We start from the raw sequence: 13278 nt of genomic DNA on the forward strand, positions 1-13278 counted from the left end.
CCCTCAGTTCTATTCTCACCCACTCTCAGTTCTATTCTCACTCACCATCAGTTCAATTCTCACCCACCCTCAGTTCAATTCTCACCCTCAGTTCTATTCTCATCCACCCTCAGTTCTATTCTCACCGACTCAGTTCTATTCTCACCACCCTCAGTTCAATTCTCACCCACCCTCAGTTCAATTCTCACCCTCAGTTCTATTCTCATCCACCCTCAGTTCTATTCTCACCCACTCTCAGTTCTATTCTCACCACCCTCAGTTCTATTCTCACCCACTCTCAGTTCTATTCTCACCCACCCTCAGTTCTATTCTCACCACCTTCAGTTCTATTCTCACCCACCCTCAGTTCAATTCTCACCACCTTCAGTTCTATTCTCACCCATCCTCAGTTCAATTCTCACTCACCCTCAGTTCAATTCTCACCACCCTCAATTCAATTCTCACTCACCCGCAGTTGAATTCTCACCCACCCTCAGTTCTATTCTCACCCACCCTCAGTTGAATTCTCACCACCCTCAGTTCTATTCTCACCCATCCTCCGATGAACAAGCCTGCTTGCATTTAATCCTATCTATACCCTTCATAATCTTGTACACCAAAGTCATAAAGACAAATAGTACTTTAAATACTACCTTCTCTCTTTGCACAGATTACATCTGACTTGTAATTTTTTCCCTACAGTACACAGGATTTTTAGAAAAGATGATGCAGAATGCCCACAAAACCTATGAAGGTTTTATGTATTTATTCAGAGGTACAGGGTGGATAGGCCCTCTGGTCCTTAAGCAGCACCTCCCAGTAACGCCCAATAACACTAATCACAGGACAAATTACAATGACCAATTAACCCACCCGGTACCTCATTGGACCGTGGGAGGAAACCAGAGGACCCGGTGAAAAGCCACATATTCCATGGGGAGAACATACAGATACCCCTTACAAATGACACTGGGATTGAACCACGATTGAACTCCAGAGTCCGACGCAGCAAGCTGTTATCGTATCACGTTAACCGCTGTGGTACAGAGGCGACCAGTGATGGCAGCATGATGGTGAACATGATAGCAGACAAATTAAGGCACAGAGATGGAGATCCAGTCTGCTGCCTACCACTTGGCAGAGATGTTGTTAAGCCAGAAGTTACAGGACCTCAAACCAATAACAATGAAAAAATAAACAAAGAAAATAATTGGAAGTTTGGATGGTGTTTAACTTGGGGAGCTTGGAGCTGTGGTGTCCTGCCCACTTTTTTCTGTGAACTGTCCTTAACACAAACAGTTTACAACCTGGTAATGCAGTCACTAAACAAGCTCTCTCCTGCCCGCAGATCTCAGCAGTAGGCCAAATCCATATTCCTCGTCTCCTGGGCTCTGCTTAAGTTTGGCGTCCGTAAGCTGGGGAGGGAGAAGAATCTGCAAAAGAGATTGTGGATTTGGGAGATGGTGCTGGTGAAGATGTGAAGAGCTGCTTCTTTGCATCCAGCAGATGGAATGGCCAAGAAGGAGTGTAGACAGTTTTAAGCTGTTCAGTGAATCACTCTGTCATGACTTGTTCACTTCAAAGTCTGAAGAGTAAAAAATTACCGCATTGTTATGGCTAGAACAATTGTATTCATCACTGACAAACAAAGAATTAAATGATTTTCTTCTGAATCTATAATTTTCTTATGCTAGTCTTTCGACTACAAAAATATTTTGCTTCCTGAATACTTTTGGGTGTATCCTATGGAGTTTGGGCTGCGGATCATGAAAATCACCATGAAATTTCCCTATCACACGCCATTTTTTTGAAAGTGCCTGTATTTTTTTTATTTCAATTCATAATTCAAGTCAATTAAAATGTTGGCCACAATGTCAGCTGAAAAGCCTTCTAGCTTGTCCAGGCATGCCTGGGCATGCTTAGGCAGGGCAGATGCTGCATGACAAGGCAGGTTTTAAAAGCATCACACCACACTGTTCTATGCATTGTGTTTACATGTATATCGGTTTGCCATCACATTGATGCTTATACTCTATGTCAATATTGCATCAGCTCTGATACTTTCTGTTATATTTATGGGTAATATACACTTAAATCTCAAAGACAGAGCATGACTCCTCTTATTAAGAAAGCCTATGAGCTCCACTTCGGGTGTAAATGTTGACCTTAGAGCTTAGCTCAGAGAAACTCGGAAGTCAACGCCATTCGCTGTCGCGGTGATATGGCGAGAGCAGAAGGATCATGTGACAGACTGCTATTTCTGTCTGACTGGTGTGTTTGGCTTCTCTGCTAAAAACAGGAAATCCATTGACTACCCCAGTGTCCCTTCATCAATGAAACTTATACCGCATGATGATACTCTTCCAGTACCAAAGCCACTGGAGACATGGAGACTAGAGGACGCAGATGAAGATGCCATGATGCACGAGTCTGGAATGGAAAACAACACTGATACTGATACAGATTTTCAAACCTTTATGTTGGGTGAATCTCATCTGATAATTCAATCTGAGTTAAATGTTCTAGTCAGAAACGTGGGTTTGCCAATGGCAAAAGCAGAGTTACCAGATTCAAGACTGCAAGGATGGAATCTGCTGTCTCCAGGCACAAAAACATTTCCATGAAGGATTTTGATATTTGAGACAGATGTTTTCTACAATAACTGATGCCAAGATTAAGCAAGGCATTTTTGTTGGTCCACAAATCAAACAGGTCATCAAGGACAGACAATTCGAAGAACTTCAAGAGGAGCTGGAGAAAATCACATGGAAGGCATTCTAGGCTGTTGTTGAAAATATTCTTGGCAACCACAGAGCTGGTTGACAACGTCGCTTCAAGCATACAAAACCATGAAATGCAGCATGTCACAAAACATTCATTTTCTACATTCCCATTTAGACTTCTTCCCTGCAAAGCTTGGTACTGTCAGTGACGAGCATGGTGAAAGATTTCACCAGGACATTGCAGTCATGGAGAAACGGTATCAGGGCAACTGGAATTCTTCAATGCTGGCTGATTATTGTTGGACACTTAAAAGGCAGGCCTCAGTCACCGAGTACAAATGAAAATGATAAAAAAAAACACTTTTAGCTAGGTTGAACTATTGCAAAGCGTCAACACCATTATTCAAATAAATGCATTATATTCAATAAAAGTTAATTTTTTGTTTCTCCAAATTCCGTTTTGTGATTATAGTCTGAGATTATATTTGTGTTCAGCTTCAAGTGGTCTATCATAACCACAAAACATTTCAGAGGAAGCAACAGATTAAAATAAACTTTGCTGTCCAGTGTTATTTTTATGTTAAAGAATGTATTTAGATTGTTTTTGCAGAAAGTAACTGAAATTAGTATTTATGATCGCCTGTGGTTTGCTTTTCATCTATTTGTCAAAAGATTGTGGACTTGAATTCTGCTGCAGAGAAATCGATGGTTAGTGAACGATTTTATTGCAATGATAGAAAGGCAGGGGAGGTCACAGAGAAATATTCAACGGTAAAGTGGTGGGACTCTGGGGCTCACTGTCTGGAGGAACAGAAGAAGTTGAACCCCTCGTTGCAGATAAGAAGTGGAATGAGTATTTGAAGGACTGTAACTTGAAGCAGAGTGCTGTGGACTGAGAGCTGTGGAATGAATGGTATTTTTTGAATTTTGTAAGATAAATGACATTCTTCGTTGCATAAATTCTAATTTAGAGACCTGAAGGCAACATTTTCTATGAATCTCCATAATACTACTTAGGAAGAGATGAAGACTTGGAGGAGACATCTTTCAAAAGGAATATTAAACATGTATTATCTGCTCTCTAAGGCTGAACAGTAAAATAACTTCCGATGATGTTTCGTCGGTGAGTGATCTCAGCACGAAATACTTGTCATGCTTTGTGATTCTGTGAAATAGACAGATTGATTACCTGGTAATTTGTCTCAATATACTTTACGGGGGTTCTGTCACATAACTTGCAACACTCTGTGAGAATGTGTGGGCTTTGAAAGAACCCGAGATCTTGAAAGAGATTTTATAATTCATTCATTCATTCCATGAAGAAAAAATTGCAGCTCTGTACCTGGAATTCACAGTGGAGACACAAGGTGCTCGAACCTGGATCAACAATCGGGCCGGCGTGCACAGGCTCTGAGACAATATGGATAAATCATACAACAGCGCCATCTACAGATTGAACTGAATAATTTCTCCCATTTTGCAGACAGTCTCACACAAGAAGAAATGATAAATTATGACTTCATCAGGGTTTACCTCACCCCAACTCAACACCTAAACAACAAAGTGTTGCATTTTATTTGTTTGTTTGTTTATTTATTTATTGAGATACAGTGCGGAATAGGTCCTTCAGGCACCTTGAGCTGCACCACCCAGCAAACTCCCAATTTAATCCTAGCCTAATCACGGGACAATTTACCCAACCATATCGCAGCCACCACCCTGTGACCAGACATTGTCCTAGTGTCTGAGTCGACTAAGCAAGTGGTGCTGCTGGAGCTGACAGTCCCATGGGAAGATAGCTTGGAAGAGGCCTTTGAAAGGAAGCTCTCCAAGTACGCAGGACTGGTCAGCAACTGTCAGCAGGCTGGATGGAGAGCGAGGTGTCTCCCAGTGGAGGTTGGTTGTAGGGGATTTGCAGCCCGTTCTTTAGTTAGAGCCTTCAGCATTTTGGGCATCGAGGGAGAGATGAAGAGGAGAGCCATCTGCAGTACCACCGATGCGGCAGAGAGGGCCTCAAGATGGCTGTGGCTCAAAAGAGGGGAGCCATGGAGTCATAAGTAGCTAGCCATCTGGACACAAGCTGGGGTCTGATCAGCCCCGGCTGGGTCACCTGGAGGAGGTTGTATGATGTTGAAAGACCCGAAACACCCGATGATTCCAGGAACATCACTGAAGATGTGTCCAGAAGCATCAGTAGATGTATGTACACAATATTGACTGATTAACCTACCAACCAATACATCTATGGACTGCGTGAGGAAACCAGAGCAACACACACCAAATTTGGGAGGAACCCAGCAGGCTAGGCAACATCTACGGAAAACAGTACAGTTGCTGCCTGGCCTGCTGGGTTCCAGCAATCTGTGTGTGTTACTGGGATTTACAACACCTGCAGATCTTCTTTTGTTTGTGAGGAAACCAGAGCACCCAGAGGAAATCCACACGGTCACAGGGAGAACGTACAAACCCCTTACAGGCAGCTGTGGGAACTGAACTCAGGCCATTGGTACTGTAAATTGATGTGCTAACCACAATGCTACCATGCTGGGGAAAACAAGAATGATTCCAAATTCATAGATCACTTGCATTACTTTATGATCATACAATCAGTTCATGTATATAGCAATTACTAGTACATTGTGTTTTATAGAATTGCATTTACATTGATATTTCGTGTGTTCATTATGATAACTGTGCTTTTTTTATGCTGCATCAGATCTGTAGTAACAATCATTTTGTTCTCCTTTACACTAGTGTACTGAAGAATGACAACAAGCAATCTAGACTCTTGAATAAGATTATCAGGAAATTGCATAATCTTAATGCTTGAATTTATATATTTATGCACACTTTATTCCAAATCTGCACTTTAACTTCTAACTTATTTTATATAATTCTTTATTATTTATAATTTTTGAACAGTGTTTTTTGTTGCATGTCGTACCCTGACTAAAACACCACAGCAAATTCCTAACACACGTAAATGTAAATCGCAAATAAAGTGCAGGCTTGTTCCTTGATCACTGTACGAAGTTTATAAACTGAGCTGAGGGTGGAAAGAGCAGGGTTGAGAAGTTATGGTAAAACTTTGGTAGTGAAAAAAAAATGGGGTCATCTTTGTTTTCTTGAACGATTCCAAAGTTGAGGCCTTGTGGAACCTGACATGTTACTGCCAGAGCAGGTGTTGGACAGCAAAAGAAAGATCAAGACTGTGCCAACAAGAATAACCAGGAGGAGAGAGGGACATTCATCGAAGGTAAAAAGCAAGTAAGTTAACATCTAGACAAACATTACAATCAACACGGGTTCTAAAGACCCATTTCGAGAGGACTAGAATATGAAATCAATGATGTAATGATCAGGCTTTATAAAGCACTAGTGAGGCCTCACGTGGAGCTTTAGGCCCCTTATCTTAGAAAGGATGTGCTGACATTGGAGAGGGTTCAAAGAAGGTTCATGAAAATGATTCTGGGATTGAAAGGCTTATTATATGAAAAGCATCTGATGGCTCTGTGCCTCTGCTCACTGGAATTCAGAAGAACAAGAGGGGATCCCATTGAAACCTATCGAATGTTGAAAGGCCTTGATAGAGTAGATTTAGAGAGGATGTTTCCTGTGGTGGGGAGACTAAGACCCGAGAACCCAGCTGCAGAATAGAGGGCTGTCCTTTTATAATGGAGATGAGGAGAAATCTCAGCTTTTTATGGTCATGGATTCTTTCTCCCAAGCATTTGGGAGCAAAAAATTCCAAGGACTCTCAAAATCAGAACCAAATCCTTCTTCGTCTCCATCTTAAATAAACTCCAAAAGACCATAGATATAGGAGCAGAATTAGGCCATTTGGCCCGTCAAGTCTCTCTACCAATTCATCATGGTTGATCCATTTACCTCTCAGCCTCAATCCCTTGCCTTCTCCCCATTTCCCTTTATGCCCTGACCAATCAAGAATCTATCAACCTCTGCCTAAATATAACCTAAATACTTAGCCTCCACAGTTGTCTGTGGCAAAGAATTGCACGAATTCACCACTCTCTGGCAAAAGAAATTCCTCCTCATCTCCGTTTTATAAGGACGTCCTTCTATTCTGAGGCTGTGTCTTCTGGTCTTACTCTCCTACCATAGAAAACATCCTCTCCACATCCGCTCTATCAAGGCCTTCCAATATTTTTAATAAGTGTCAATAAGGTCACCTCTTACTCTTCTGAATTCCAGTGAGTACAGACCCAGAGCCATTAAATCACATCTTCTACCAGTCTGCCGTTGTCAGTACAATCTTCTATGCGGTGGTGTATTGGGGCAAAGGCATCAACACAGGTGATGCCTCAGGCTCAATAAACTGATTAGAAAGACTTTCTCTGTTATAGGAGTCAAACTGGACACCCTGGAGGCTGTGGTAAAACAAAGGACCCTATGGAAAATCCTGGTAATTCTGGACAATGTTTCTCATCCTCTGCATGCCACCTTGGCCAAACAGAGGAGCACTTTCAGTAACAGACTAATACAACTGCTATATGAGGCCATACTAGCCTGATTGAATTTTTTGAGGATGTAACTAAACACATTGATGAAGGTAGAGCAGTAGATGTAGTGTATATGGATTTCAGCAAAGCATTTGATAAGGTACCCCATGCAAGGTTTATTGAGAAAGTAAGGAGGCATGGGATCCAAGAGGACATTGCTTGGTGGATCCAGAACTGGCTTGCCCACAGAAGGTAACGATGGGTTGTAGATGGGTCATATTCTGCTTGGAGGTTGGTAACCAGTGGTGTGCCTCAGTGATCTGTTTTGGGACCGTTACTCTTCGTGATTTTTATAAATGACCTGGATGGAGGGATGGGTTTTTATAAATGACCTGGAAGTGGAGGGATGGGTTAGTAAGTTTGCTGATGACACAAATGTTGGGGGTGTTGTGGATAGTGTGGAGGGCTGTCGGAGGTTACGGCGGGACGTTGATAGGATGCAAAACTGGGCTGAGAAGTGGCAGATGGAGTTCAACCCAGATAAGTGTGAGGTGGTTCATTTTGGTAGGCCAAATATGATGGCAGAATATAGTATTAATGGTAAGGCTCTTGGCAGTGTGGAGGATCAGAGGGATCTTGGGGTCCAAGTCCATAGGACCCTCAAAGCAGATGCGCAGATTGACTCTGTGGTTAAGAAGGCATACGGTGCCTCCTCCAGCATTTTGTGTGTGTTGCTTGGATTTCCAGCATCTGCAGATTTTTCTTGTTTGTAATATCTTCATTCTAGTCTTTGCCTGTCTTACTGTCGATATAAACCTGCACCCAACACCCCCCCACACCTTTCTCATGTTACATATTCTCTATTTAATTGTAAATAACAAATTACTATAAGATTACCAGCTGTTCCACCCTCATGTTCATACTTCCTTATCTAATTGGTTCCCTCCCTTATTTAACTTGCAGGTAGTTTTCACACTGAGTTGATAGTAAGCAGGTGTTGCCCTTTGTGTGTAAGTCCTCCGGTTTCCCGTTCCGAGAGGTCAACCTGCCGTTGGTTTCAGCCAACTCTCGGCACAGCTGGTCTGAAGACAATGTGGGATCCAAGCGGGTCTCCTGAAATCTCGAGCACACCCAGAAGCCCAAGTCAATCTCCAAGCCACTCACCTGAAGTGAGCAGTTTGAGGGAATTCAATGAGGCAGAGAGGTTGGACAAGAGGCATCTAGGAGGAAAGAAGTCTAGAAGAAGACGCAGAAGAATCCGGAGAACGCCTGCTGGTCAGACTGCCGTAACAGGATGGTAAGTACTTGTTGAATGCCCTGGTAACCTCTGTTGAAATGGCAAAGAGTGATTCGATCCATTGGTTAAAGGGGCAGGCTCACCCATGTTAATTATGTGACCTGACTTAAACACAATATGCCAATACTAAGAGCCTAAGACCTAGAAGCAGAATTAGGCCATTCAGCCCATTGAGTCTGCTCTGTCATTTCATCATGGCTGATTTATTATCCCTCTCAGCCCCATTCTCTGGCCTTCTCCCCGTAACCTTTGATGCCCTGACTAATCAAGAACCTATCAACTTCCACATTAAATATACACAATGATTTTGCCTGCACAGCTGTTTGTGGCAAAGAATTTCTTAGATTTACCACCGTTTGATTAAATAAATCTTTCCTCGACTCTGTTCTAAATGGACGTCCCTCTATTCTGAGACTGTGTACTCTGATCCTAGACTCCCTTAATATAGCAAACATCCTCTCCACATCAACTCCATGCGGACCTTTCAATAGTCGATAGGGTTCAATGAGGTCCTCCCCTCATTCTTCCAAACTCCAGCGAGTACAGGCTCAGTGCCATTAACTGCTCCTCCACATTAATTCGTTCATTCCTGGGATCATTCTTGAGAACTTCCTCTGGACTCTTTCTAGTGCCAAAGCATGCTTTCTTAGATAGAGGGCCCAAACCTGCTCACTATACTCCACGTGCAGTCCGACCAATAAAACCTCAGCATTATACCTTTACTTATATTTTCTAGTCCTCTCGAAATGAGATCAGTTGACACTGGAGGGTGGGAACTGTAGAAAGACTGAGGAGGTCATATACAGAAATCACTAAAAGCCATGGCAAGTGGAGGACTGGCCTTTGTCCTTGGGGTGAAAGTGCCCAATGGTAAGGCAGGTGTGCAAACTAATCTCAAAGACTGCGGTCCATTCTCACACTGTACCCTTGAGATAGGAGAGTTGTTTCTGCAGAAGGAGCTGGGCAGGTTAACTGGAACAAAGTCCAGAGTGAAAAGTAAATATATGAGATATGGTAATGGTGATCGAGTTTGCATTTTCTTGTGTATAAAGATGATTGAAATAATTGAAGCAGGATAGAGAATTTGGGCGATCATAATTGGGAATGCAGTCCTACTACTGGAGATGGTTGTCCAAATAGTGCCAAGGAGAACTTCCACATACTCTGAGACGGTCCTGACTGAACAGTGGCCGGCATCCAAGTTTTGGCGCTCCAGTTCCCCAGCGTACAGTTAGCTGCCATTGTCCCTTTAAGAGTCAGACTGCCAGTTATTGTCTGTCACATTCCCTCATGGAAAGCCTCATGCTAAACACTCAGTCCTCAATTGTAGGAGTTCAATTTCTAGTGCTACTGTTCGTGATTTTACTTTTGGATTGTGTGTGTGACATCGTGTTTATTCTGAGTCTGAGTCAATTCTAGACCTTACTCTGAACTTGGGTTCACCACTGTGCATACAGACGCATGGGAGAAAAAATCTCTCCCTTCCCAATCTCATCTCAGTTTCAAAATGTGTTTTGCACTCATTTCAAAGTTGAAAAGTGAGTGTTATTAGGTTTTTGTTAAATAAGACAAAATTGTGATTGAAGAAATTGGAAGGAAGTAACATTTAGATCCTCCGTGACTGAGTTAAATGGAAAATGAAGTTCCCCATTGCTCCTTGTTACATCTTGTATGAGGTATCAATGAGTTTCTCTTTGTCCTGTTAAGGATCTTCACTCTGATTTGAGTTGTAGTTTTATTAAACCACATCTACCAAGTGGTCATTCAATTTATGGAGCCCAAATTGTTAAAAGATTTCTCTATAATAACTGACATCATTACCAATGAGCATCATTTCTTTAACGCTGTGTTTCCTCTGATTGACCTTTCTCTCCAGACCTTCTGAATGAAAGTCCAAGCTGTTTCATTTTCCTTGGATCTCTGCATAACTCATTGTCCTCTCCAGTTAGTGGCAGTCTTTGCCTTGCCACAGCTTCATGAGAAAGCTCTTGTGCTTTAATGGATTTCTAAATGAAAACAATGCTCAATCCACACAAGGACGTTGATGGAAAGGCTAGTTTGCAGTCAATAATTTTCCTACTTAAACTCATCACTTGATCACCCAGGGATGCTCCACATCCTCGTAATTGGCTTAAGGACACCCAACTACCCTATCTCGTACCCTACAAATCTGAAACACGCCTTTCTTCAGAAAAGGAATTGGCTGATGGCAATTTATTGGGTTCTCTATTGATTATTCAGCAAAGAATAGAACCATGGAAACCCATCTAGCATCACTGGTCGAGGAGAGCTGAGCCCTCTTCCACCTAATCATTCGTTACTCTGAAGCCCTGATGCTGATGTTTTGTAAGTAACCACAAGCACTTATCCATGACAAAGGTTGCATGGATCACTGTATCCTATTCACATCGGCTCAAAGCCTTGGCTCTATTTTAACAATAAACTTCTTTGACAAAATTGTTAATAATTAAGGGGAAAAAGATGTCTACACTGGCTGTCTTTGGTGATTTGCACTCTCCTGCACATCACTGGTGTGGTATGGTTTGTGAATGATCAAGCCTTGCCAAGATATCTTTATTGAATAACCATTCAAGGTTTATAATTAATATTGAAAAATGCTGTAAACAATCAGGAAGTAGACATCATCTGTGGACAGAGAGACAGTTGAAATGTTTCAGGTCAATAACCTTGAAAGAAGTTGGAGATTAGTTCAGTAAAGCTGCTCTTATTGCTTGTCTGTTTGCAGTTGGGCAAACCATTACCAGTGCTCACAGAAGGTCAAGTGTACATTACGATCTGTGCAAAACTCACTCTTAATCAAATATCCTAGAATCCTGCTCAAAAAAATAATACTGCTCTTGCTTCCAGACTGACCTCCAAGTGGTTATCAACCTTGGCGTGGTCTGGAGGCTTCTGTGCCTCGGTGACCCGGAGAGCTATGTTGGCTGGAGTCAGGGCTTTGTGCTTTGGCTCTTGGTAGGGTCACCCATACCAAACAGGTCAAAGGGTAGAGGCCAAACTAAGAGTGGTCCACTGGTGTTCCAGGTTTGGGGGTTCAGCTCAGGGCTAACAACCCTGACTGGTCAAACCAAACTGTTATGGAAACAGCAATGAAGAATCCTTCTACATCTGAGTGTGACAGTATTCCTGAGTCTCAACCCAGGACTTGTGTAACTGACAGTAGTGAAAAGCAAGAGGAAGTTACAGACATCATGAAGGAAGCCCTGAACACCGCCAGAGACGAAGGTCATTCATTGCTGCCTTAAATGCCAGTGTGTAATGGGCAGTGAGTGAGTTTCAGACTGAATTAATTCCCATTGGTAGACTTCAGTAATTGTGCTCACTTGAGGGAGGTCCTAGACATGAAGTGTTATTTTTAGGTTTAATGATAAATTGGGAATCCTTTTGCAGGATTCCCTAAAAGTTAATTTACAGGTTGAATCAGAGGTGAGGGAGTAAGCATCATTTCAAGAGGACTATAATATAAAAGAAAGGATGTTATGCTGAGGCTGAACAAGGCACTGGTGAGGCCTCACTTGGTGTACTGAGAGCAGTTTTGGGCCCCTTATTTATGATTCTGGGAATGAAAGGGTTATCATAAGAGTAGTGATTAAAGGCTTTGGGCCTGTACTTGCTGGAGTTTAGAAAAATGAGGAGGGATCTCAGTGAAACCCATCAAACGTTGAAAGGCCTAGATAGAGTGGATGTGAAGAAGATGTTTCCTTTGGTGGGGGAGTCTCGGACCATTGGCACAGCCTCTAAATAGACAGACATCCATTTAGAAGAGAGGTAAGAAGGAATTTCTTTAGTCAGAGGGTTGCGAGTCCTTGGTTTTCATTGCCACAGACAGCTGTGGAGGCCAGTCCCTGGGTGTTTTTGAGGCAGAGGTTGAGAGATCCCTGATTAGTCAAGCTGTGAAAGGCTATGGAGAGAAGACTGGACAATGGGGTTGAGAAGGAAATGAATCAGCCATGATGAAATGGCAGGGAATGCTCGATGGGCCAAATGGCCTAATTCTACTCCAATGCCTTACGGCATTATGTAAGTGTTTCACTGCAATCTCATTGTCCTCACCAATGACAAGAAGCAAAATCATTTGAAATCATAGATTTTTTTAGTCTAATCAGAAGCTGATCATTGTACACAGATGTTATTATATAAGTTTCACTGTCGCTTTGAGGACTTAAAACAAAGTTGCTCACTTGTACCTGGGGATTGTAAGCTGACACATCTAATTTAAATTATTTTTAAAAACTGCAATATTATCATTTTTAAAAATGCGAAAGAATACTATCAAAACAACTTCTGCTTAAAGAATGATGTCCTGGCAAGTTTCTATATTCGGTAATTTTCAAGCCCACTTGAACAGAATCTTGAGCAGGAACAGGGATTATTTGTCAATGTGCGTGCCTGAGAAACCAGAAACCTTAAACATGTTGTGCAATTAGACAACAAAAGTTCAAGTGCTTATCAGATTTTTCCTTTTTTCAGTTCGGAGAAACCATGCAGTTTCCAGTCAGTACAGGCTGGAAAGTCTTGGCTTAGCAGTACTTTGGGTGAGATGTGGAAACAGACTGACAGATATAATAGAAGTGATCAGGGAACTGCTACGTCTTTGAGTTGCATTTTCTAGGAGGGAAAAAGTAGGAACCAGATAATTCACAACACCAGGCGCAGAATTAGGCCATTTGGCCCATCGAGTCTGCTCTGCCATTTCATCATGGCCGATCCATTTTCCCTCTCAGACACAATCTCCTGTCTTCACCCCATATCCCTTCATGTCCCAACCAATCAAAAATCTATCAAGCGGTATTCATTT

General features: G+C 42.2%; 1 long non-coding RNA gene across 1 annotated transcript in view; it reads right to left on the minus strand.

The window, feature by feature from the left end:
• Positions 1-812: 812 nt before the first annotated feature.
• Positions 813-13278, minus strand: part of LOC134338170 (uncharacterized) — a 65109-nt gene continuing 52643 nt past the window's right edge. The window contains exon 4 of the long non-coding RNA XR_010016156.1: positions 813-1564. This is a non-coding gene — a long non-coding RNA (uncharacterized LOC134338170). The remainder of the gene's footprint in view (positions 1565-13278) is intronic.

This window comes from Mobula hypostoma, chromosome 26 (assembly GCF_963921235.1).
Source record: "Mobula hypostoma chromosome 26, sMobHyp1.1, whole genome shotgun sequence".
NCBI classification, from domain to species: Eukaryota; Metazoa; Chordata; class Chondrichthyes; order Myliobatiformes; family Myliobatidae; genus Mobula; species Mobula hypostoma.